This window comes from Hyaena hyaena, unplaced genomic scaffold (genome assembly GCF_003009895.1).
Source record: "Hyaena hyaena isolate Hyena2069 unplaced genomic scaffold, ASM300989v1 scaffold_622, whole genome shotgun sequence".
Lineage (NCBI taxonomy): Eukaryota > Metazoa > Chordata > Mammalia > Carnivora > Hyaenidae > Hyaena > Hyaena hyaena.
Genome location: NW_024081253.1, coordinates 215,645 through 225,178, shown reverse-complemented (window position 1 = coordinate 225,178; position 9,534 = coordinate 215,645).

The following is a 9,534-nucleotide window of genomic DNA, read 5'->3' as shown; positions in this document are numbered from 1 at the left end:
ACATGGTTTTAGCAGTTTGAAGAAAGCTCTGAATGAAGTGTGAGATGGTAGAGGTTGATTGTAGTTCCTGTGTTTGCTGGCTTCCATTACTCTAAACATTTCTGGCTCTCTTTGCCACACCATCTCCTGTAAGCATTTTGTTTTTAATCTCTTTTTCACCCTGAACTGTGTAAGTCTCACCTCTCCAGGATTTCTCAGAGATCAAACGCATCAACATCTTTCTTCCTCTATCCTAATTCTCTCTCAAATAGACACACCCATACCAGGTTGAGTCTATCAGGTTTCCAGATCATTTGTTGTGTGTTTCCATTTCCCTCTTCTGCCTCATTTCCTGCCCTAGTCTCAGGGACCTCGGTCTATGCTGGCTATAAAGAAGCAGATTCCTCTTGTGTTAGATTAAGTTAAAACCTCATGTAATAAGGTAGTTTTTTAAAAATAATATTGCAGCCGGAGGTACAATTCATTGTTGTTTGAAACAATAATCCTCTGATGGTTCCCAAATTAATCAAAAGACATAAAATTTCTTACACCAGCTCTCATAACTTTGTAGAATGATTATATATCATTTTCATACCTCTGGGGATTGTTAAATCAAAACTGTTCTTAAATAATTTCCAACATAAGTGATTTTGAATAGGGCAGATCTAAATATTCAGTTTAGAGACACATTGGAAAAACTCCCTCTGATGATTTGGTTTACATATTGGTGATTGGTTTTAATTCTAATTAATTATTTCAGCCCCAGAGTAGATAATAAGGAAGAAAACACAAATTGTAGTAGACAAGAGACAGTGGGGGATTAACAATATTTTTGGTGTCTTGAAATGATTGCTCAATTTACACCTGGAAAAATGACTAAGATACTAAAGACCTATTTTTCTAGGGATAGCAAGAAGAGCTGCTTTTAAAAGAGCCATGTTGAAGGCAGGGATTTTAGGATTTCTCCATTGAAATCCCAGGGGGGATAAAGGGCCCTAACACACAGTTCTCTAAAAGCTATAGTGCAGTTACAAAAATCATGTTTAACACAGCATCCCACATGTGAGATTCAATGTCTTTAGTGATTACAATTTCAAACTGTTTATTCTGTCAAATGAGTGCATTTGATGACCATGGTGAGGTGGTATACCACATTTTTCTTTCAGGTTACCCTTGAACTTGTCCTGAGAATAAAGGTCTATCATAGGAAGGAAATTGTCACATAAAGACTGAATGTCTCAAGAAGCAGTTGTAGTCAGTGTACTTCCTGATTCATAAATTCTTGAGATACAAGGATGTTCCAAGGGGTTCTCTCCTCATTTCCAATCCAGATTGTATGGAGAGCATCCTTGAAGGAAACACTCACTCTTTTTATGGAGGCGGTCAGGAGGAGTATCTATTGTTTAGTCATCAATTAGTCCATTCTTTCAATCAGCAGCTAGCTAGTTAGCATCTATCTGCCAGCCATTCCCCTAGGGCTGGAAGTTTAAGTAGTGCGTGACAAACACTATGACTGCCTTCTTTGGCCTTAGGTGAGGTGAATGACTACAATGCACTGAGGTAATTTCAATAAGAAGTAGTGTTTAAAATAAAACAGAGCAACTGGGATAGAGAGTGTGACTGAGGAGACTACTTTATTGAGAGTTCAGGGAAGGTCTTTTTCTGAGAAGATGATTTTTGATGTAAGACTGGCCTGGAGATAGAATTGAACCTGTATGGATGTGGGGCTTGATTACAAACAGAGACAGCAACATGAGCAAAGGCTCTGTGGCAACAGCCAGGTGTGTTCAAAGAACAGGCAGTGCGGTTGGAGTGCAGGCAGTGAGACTGAGACTGAATATTGTAGGAGCTGAAGTCACAGAAGAGGGCAGGGGCCAAGCTCTATAGAGCCTTGCAGACCATGCTAAGGGTTTTATTTTATTGCAAGTAATTGGGGGGTTTTAAGCAAGAGGCTAATATAATAAGCTGTATATTTTGTTTTAAATAAAAGATTACCCTATCTGCTCTGAGGATTACGGATTGTAGAAAAGACACTCTATTGGCACTTTAATATATTATTTTTCATCTTCATTATGTATTGATGAAGGAGATATTATTATGGTTTTCATATAAAAAATTAAAAAAACTTGAAAAGATAATATGTGCCAATTCACACAGCTTGTAAGTCACAGAGCCAGGACTTGGAATCCAGTCTGTTTCTAAAGTCCATGCTCTTTTTCAAAGATGCACAGTTAACGGTGCCTAGGTAGCTCAGTCAGTTAAGCATTTGACTTCGCTCAGGCCATGATCTGGTTTGTGGGTTCGAGCACCATGTCTGACTCTGTGCTGACAGTTCAGAGTCTGGAGCCTGCTTCAGATTCTGTGTCTCCCTCCCTGCCCTTCCTCTGCTTGTGCTCTCTCTCTCTCAAAAATAAAGAAACATTAAACTTAAAAAAAAAAAAAAGATGGACAGTTAAGATAATATAGCGAAGAACCACTGAGGAAAATGAATTTGTACAGTTGGTATGCAAGAAAAGTTTTCTTTTTAAAGTAAAATTATTTTATTGTTGTGTAACATGCATTTGGAAAAAAAAAAAAGGGCACCATTATCGGTTCACCACTCAAGGAAGTGTGATAGAATGAACACAGCTGTGGCTCCATCAGCCTGCTCAGGAAGCCTCTTTGTCCCTAGTCACAGGCGTTAGCACTCCACAAAGGTAACCATTATTCTGATTTCTGGCACCAGAGATTGATCTTGTCTGGCTTTAAACTATACATATAGGGAATCATTATTCTTTGCTGTGGGGCTCCTTTGATCAACACTGTTTTCTAGATTTTCACCTATGAGGTTGTGTATCACAGCAGTCCATTCTTCTTTGGATATTACTCCATTGTATACACAGGAGTGAACGACTTATTCATCCCCCTATATGTGATCATTTGCATTGTTTCCAATTTCTGGCTCTTAAAAATTTTGTTGCTATGAACATTCTTGTAGGTAGCTTTTTGTGAATATATATGTGCATTTTGGGGGGGATAATAATTAGGAGGAAAGTTTTAGGACTAAGGGGAAGATTCAGCTCTAGTCAAAGGAAAAATGGAGTGGTCTATACTGGTTCATGTGAATCTATTTTGCACATCTTTTCTGACGTTCCTGTTCAGTGATGTCACATTAGTATTTGAAACTGGCCATCAGAGGAGTTATACAACATGGATATAGATAAAGGCTACACATCAGACCCCCTACCCTGAGAATCAGTCGTTAAACATTTACAGGCACATCACTGGCTTTATAAGTTATAAGTTATAGTTTTCCAAGTTTTTTTTTTTACCAGTTTACAAATTTATCCTAGCATCAACAATATGAGAGTTCATGTGGTCTACGTTTTCACCAACATTTGTTACCTTGGTTTTAATTTTAGTCATTCTGAAGGGGATATAGTAAAATTTCATTTTGAGTTTAGTTGGTATTTGGAAAAAGTCTATTCAAATTGGCCTGCTACCTGCATTTGTAAACCCAGACATAATTTTTTTTAAAGATTTTGTTTTTAAGCAACCTGAACACCCAATGTGAGGCTCAAACCCATAATAACCCTGATATCAAGAATTGCACCCTCCACTGACTGAGCCAGCCAGGCACCCCCACCCTAGACATAATTTCTGTGGGCAGATGTTCCTTAATGGAGACAGGAGCAATTGAACAAATAAAATTACTTACCCAAAATTCATACTACAGGGGAAGTGCTTTTTTTCTGTAGAAGGTTAGAAATGCTTCTAAAGTTTAGATGGCTTTTGTTCAATTTAGAGACACTTGAAACTTTATTTAAAACTTTCTCAACACTGCTTTCACTTATAAATTTGTCAATTAATTTTGATATCAAGTGAAATTTATCAATACCTGTAAATTACAAAATGACATTGTGTGGCATCAACAAAAAATGAATTTCTTCTTATCTCCTCCTTGCGTGGTCCAGTGAGATAACAGATGGCATGAACCACTGTAAACTATTAGCTTTAACACCACATCAGCTTCTTCGTGGGGTTTTTTGGGGGAGGGAGAGGAGGACTTTCCAGCCTGTGTCACTGCTGCAAGCAGCCTTCTAACTGGTGATTTGTGGTGATTGCTCCAGGCGCTCCAGCTTTATCTAAGTTACACGTTCTTCGCATCAGGCAACTGACTGATGGTAGCAGGGCTTAAAATAACTCAGTGCATTTGGGTTTAAAAAATTAAGAACTCTTTTATACTAAAACAGGATTTGTGATTGTATCTGAAAGGGACTTACCTATCCAGTTGGACAAGGCAGGGTAATATGATTTATTTTAAATCTCCTATTATTTCTTTCTTAATTCAATAATGGAAAGTAAATGAGGGGGTATAAGAATGTATAAATATATACATTTTCAGAGAAGAGACCCATCCTGTAGAGCATTGAGGGTATTCTAATCATGAAATGATTTGAATGCCACACTGGTATGAAAAGTGGAAGGTCCCTGGATGGAAACATGAGTATCAGGACCTTGATAATATAATAAAAAGAACTAAGGAAAAATGTATGGAAAACTGCATGTGGTGAATCTGGGTTTTGCCTCTTTTTGGAGGAGGGATCACCTTTAATTTACCTTTTGTTCTAAAATGTTTCACTTACCGCATTATATTATATAAACAAAATTGCAGGACTATCTGTTAAAAAATAAACTCTGCGTTGGGAGCGCCTGGGTGGCTCAGTTGGTTAAGCATCCCACTTTGGCTCACTGCATTGAGCTCTGTACTGACAGCTCAGAGCCTGGAGACTGCTTCGGATTCTGTGTCCCCCTTTCTCTGCCCATCCCCTACTCACACTCTGTCTGTCTCTCTCTCAAAAAAAAAATAAATGTTTAAAAAATATATAAAAATAACCTCTGCTTTGGATTGGCAGTGCAATGTTTGCAAACCTTTGAGTGTTTAGGAAAATGATCAGTTATTTCAATGGAATTCTTAAGGATCTTAAAACGGGTAAGATGTGTCAATAGTTTAAATTGAGAGGGTTTCAGGAGGGAAAGAGTGAGTTGGAAGGAATAGCTCAGAGATTCTGAGGTCATGCGGAGGTTGGGGGGTGGGTAGAGGAGAGCATTGTTAAAGTTTCTGCAGAGAATTTCACACCTTGACCCGTATCCGTATCCGTATCCACACAATCTCTTTCCCTATCTTGTTTCTGCTCATATTCAATCTTTTGCTGTTGCTCTGGATCCCATCCATGCGTCTCATTAACTCTTCCTTCCCCCCTGGACCATTCCCAATCCTATCAGCCCATGAATATGCTCTGGTCTTTTCTATATTTGGAAAAAACCCCAAAGCTTTCTGAGTCTCCACATTCCCTCCAGCAATTTTCCCATCCTCAGCTCCCTATTCATAGCTGAATTTGAGAGAGAGAGAGAGAAAGAGATGTGAGCCTCTCTTACTTGCTTTCTCTCCTCCCATTCCAGTGAGGTGCTTGATTGTGAATCTTCTTTACTATTACACTGCATCTGTTCTGATGAATGTCACTCATCATACTGTGGTTGTCAAATCCGCTGGACATATTTCTGTTCTCATTTTTCTCTCCTTTCTCTCAGCAGCACAGCTTACAAGGTCCTCATAGTCTGAGCCCTGCCTCCTTCTCCAGCCTCATCCTTTGCCCCTCTCTGTCCACCATGCTCTGCTCACACTTAGATCTTTGAATACATCTAGCTCTTTCCTTCCTTGGGGCCTATGTGCTGCTGGTCTTTGCAGGAGGAAGTTTGTCTCCACGCTTTGCAGATGCAGTTTCTTATTCTCAGGTCTCAAATTTAATATCATCTTAGAGATGTCTCCTCTAACCATTTTATTTAAGCTTACCTTCTAATTCTTCTCTATCTTAGTCACTTTTCTTTCTATTTGGCACTTACAATGTTTATATAGTTATATATTTATAGTCACGTGTTTACTTCTTTTTTTCCATCTCCCTTACTAGAATATAAACTCTATAAGGCAGAAACCCTGTCTATGCGTTGTTCATGGTGGTATCTTTGTTACCTAGAACTGTGGTAGGTCTTTCATTCCAATAAATAGGACTTGTTTTATTTTTTTAAACTTTTTTATTTAGAGAGAGAGAGAGAGGGGAAGAGGGGCAGAGGGAGAGAGAATCTTAAGCAGGCTCCACGCTCACTGCAGAGCCTAATGCAGGGCTCAATCCCATGACCCTGGGGTCATGACCTGAGCCAAAATCAGGAGTCAGGTGTTCAACTGTCTGAGCCACACAGGTGACTTTGGTCTTGTTCTCAGTTCAAATGTTTAAATGAGAAATGACATTCTCAAGCATTCTTTTTAACTTTCGTTTTTCATGAAAATTACCTATAAAATTTCTATAAAGAAGTTGCCTCCTGGTTGAATTTTCATCCAAAAATTTTAGGTGGCATTGAAAAAGCCTTATGTTTCACCCCATTTAACTGACTCTGAGTGCTTGACTTCAATGTACCTTTATGTTGTATCAAAGATGCTAAATCCCCCCCCACTCTTGGATCTACCCCCCACTCTGTGATTTTGAAGTTTTGCCTTCCTTCGGAGCTTTAACATCACATGGTTTGTATTACTCTCCTCTTTTTACCTTTTGCTTCCCAGTATAATTGCAGCCAGAAGTGCAGAGCAATTTGAATGCTTTTGACGGGGTAATCTTTTATTAATGTAATTAGCTTGGCTTAATTAAGGGTCAAAGCTGAGGGTTCTCCCACCATTGCTATCCTATACCCCACAGTAAATGCTTTTAGATTTACTTAGGGTAATTCCATTCCAGGACAGACAAATCCCAGCAGGACATTCTGACCTGGTTCTGTCCCCAGTACACACACATAGATAAACCCCATATCAGCTCCAAGGTCCTTGTGTTCTTGACTCGTTCATCTTTTCTAAGTCTGCACTGCACAGAGATTGTTTCTCTTCTGTTTTCATTTTATTCTCTCTCCTTAACCTTCAGTTCTCTCTCTCTCTCTCTCTTTTCAAAAATACCAGGATCAAAGCATTATCTTAAAAAAGCTTTTGCTAACTACTCATATGTCTGGGAAGAGAGGCAGACTCTGACCGTGACACACAGCTTTTCCGTATCTCCTTTCCTTTAGCATAGAAATTCCTACAAAAATAGTTTCTTACCATTTAGAAATTATAGTAGGTAGAGCAAATTAAAGGATAAGAAATAAAAGATGTGTTTCACTGCAAGGGGAAACCTAGGGGTGCTGAGCAAGGGAGGGCATGTGGGAAGGGAGTCCACTGTGAACAAGAGTTCAAGGGCAGTGAATTAACAGGAGGGCTTGGAAGTCATATGGAAGGTAAAAGCACTGTGTCAGGGAAAATCATGAATATATAATATACTCATCCTTGCAGTTGCCTGTACCTTGGGGTTTACTCCTACCAGACAAATACCTGTGAATGTGTGGATCTTGTCCAACTTCAGTGGAGGGCTTTTTTATTCTACCGAGAGGAAAATAATGTATGGTCCTGATGAAATACTCCTTGCTTTCATGTCTTTTCCCTTCCAATTCATTTTGAACTGTGGCTTGAAGTTTCTTTTTTTCTTTCTTTTCTTAATGTTTGTTTGTCTTTGAGGGAGAGCAAGTGGGAACGGGGCAGAGGTGGGAGGGGGAGACAGAGGATCTGAAGCTGACTCTGCACTGACAGCAGATAGCTTGACCTGGGGCTCAAACTCATGAATCCTGAGATCATGACCTGAACCAAAGTTTGACACTTAACTGACTAAGCTACCCAGGTGCCCCATTCTGTTTCTTAATACATGGCTTTCATCATGTTTCCTCACTAGTCAAGAATCTGTGCCTCCTTCTTGCCCATTGTGAAAAGTCTAAACACTTCACTCCCTACTTTAACCACATCCAGCATTATTTCCTACTGCTTCTGCACACGTGCTGTTTGCCACCTCCCCTTACTCCAGCCTATTTCCTGGTTCTGCATTTTAAAAATCCATTTCTATGGAGCACATATATCTTAACAACAGGAAGACCAGTACCTGCTTGTGGGTGATGCAACTATGAATAAGGCATGTTTCATAATATCGTGGTGGGAGGAGCCTAAAACAAAAACACAAATAACTGTCTTATATAGTTCTTTGACTAGAAAGACTTTCTTTTCTACTTATTATCATTATGATGTAAATTCATAATGCTTACAGTTTCCTATATGACATCAGTGCTTCTTAAACTTTAGTGTGGGTGAAAAATCACCTGGATAATCTGATAAAGGAGAGATTTGGGGGCATCATTTCCAAGGATTCTTTGAGTCAACACCTGTGGGTTGGGACTCTAGAATTAGCATTTCTAACAAATTCCAGGTAATATTGCTGAAGCTTTAGGGATCACACTCCATTTTTTAATGTTTATTTATTTACTTAGAGAGTGAGAAAAACCAGGGAGAAGAGTAGAGAGAGAGGAGAGAGAGAGGGAATCCCAAGTAGGCTCTGTGCTGTCAGTGCAGAGCCCAGCTTGGGGCTCAATCTCACAAATTGTGAGATCATGACCTGAGCCAAAATCAAGAATCTGATACTTAACCGACTGAGCCACCCAGACACCCCTAATGCATCACACTTTGAGTAGTTTCAGTATATCCAACCACCCTAAGAGGTGGACAAAATTATCTCTAATATATAAATAGGGAGAATGACACTCAAGGGAACACAGTTGACTAATCTATGACCCTATGACTAGTGAATGACGACATTAGGATTTAGGTCCTCTGAGCTGTGATCAAGTGTCATTGCTCTCGCATCCTACTGCATGCATACAATCTGCACAACTTTGAACACTTGGCTCAATTCTTACTTCAGCCAGGCAAAAAAGTGAGGACTTTTGCTTGTAATCATTTATGACACTCAGTGTTTATATCAGTACTTCAGTACTTCTCTGTAGACATCAGTCCACAGAGCCTGTGGGTCCCTGAAATCCTTTCTGAGTGTCTTAGGGGGAAAAGTTATTTTCAAAATAATACTAACATGTAATTTGCCTCTTTTCCCCAGGCGACATTTGCAAGCATGGTGGAAAAGCAATGGTAGGTAAAACTGCTGGCACCTCAACACCAATTGAGGCCGTGGTATCAAATTGTAATAGTAGTCATTGTAGTTTTCATTGCCATACACTTGCAGTTAAAAAATGTCAGTTACACTTCAGAATATCTTTATAAAGAAGTAAAGGTTATTAATTTTATTAAATCTCAGCCTTTGCATGCATGTCATGTTAACATTCTGCATGACAAAACATCAGAGTGGTGGTTGTGATGGGTCAGTGTAGGAGAGGGGGAAAGTGGGTGAAAGTGGTCAGAGGGTACAGACTTCTAGTTATTAGATGAACACGTTCTGTGATGTAATGTACAGCCTGATGATTGTAGTTAACAATACTGTCTCGTATGTTGGAAAGTTGCTCAGAAGAGTAGATCTTAAAAGTTCTCAATACACACAGATACACACACATACACACACACACAATTTGTAACTATGTGAGGTGATGGATATGTTAACTAGCTTAATTGTGATAATCATTTTGCAATATATACATATATCAAATCACTACACTGTATATTTTAAA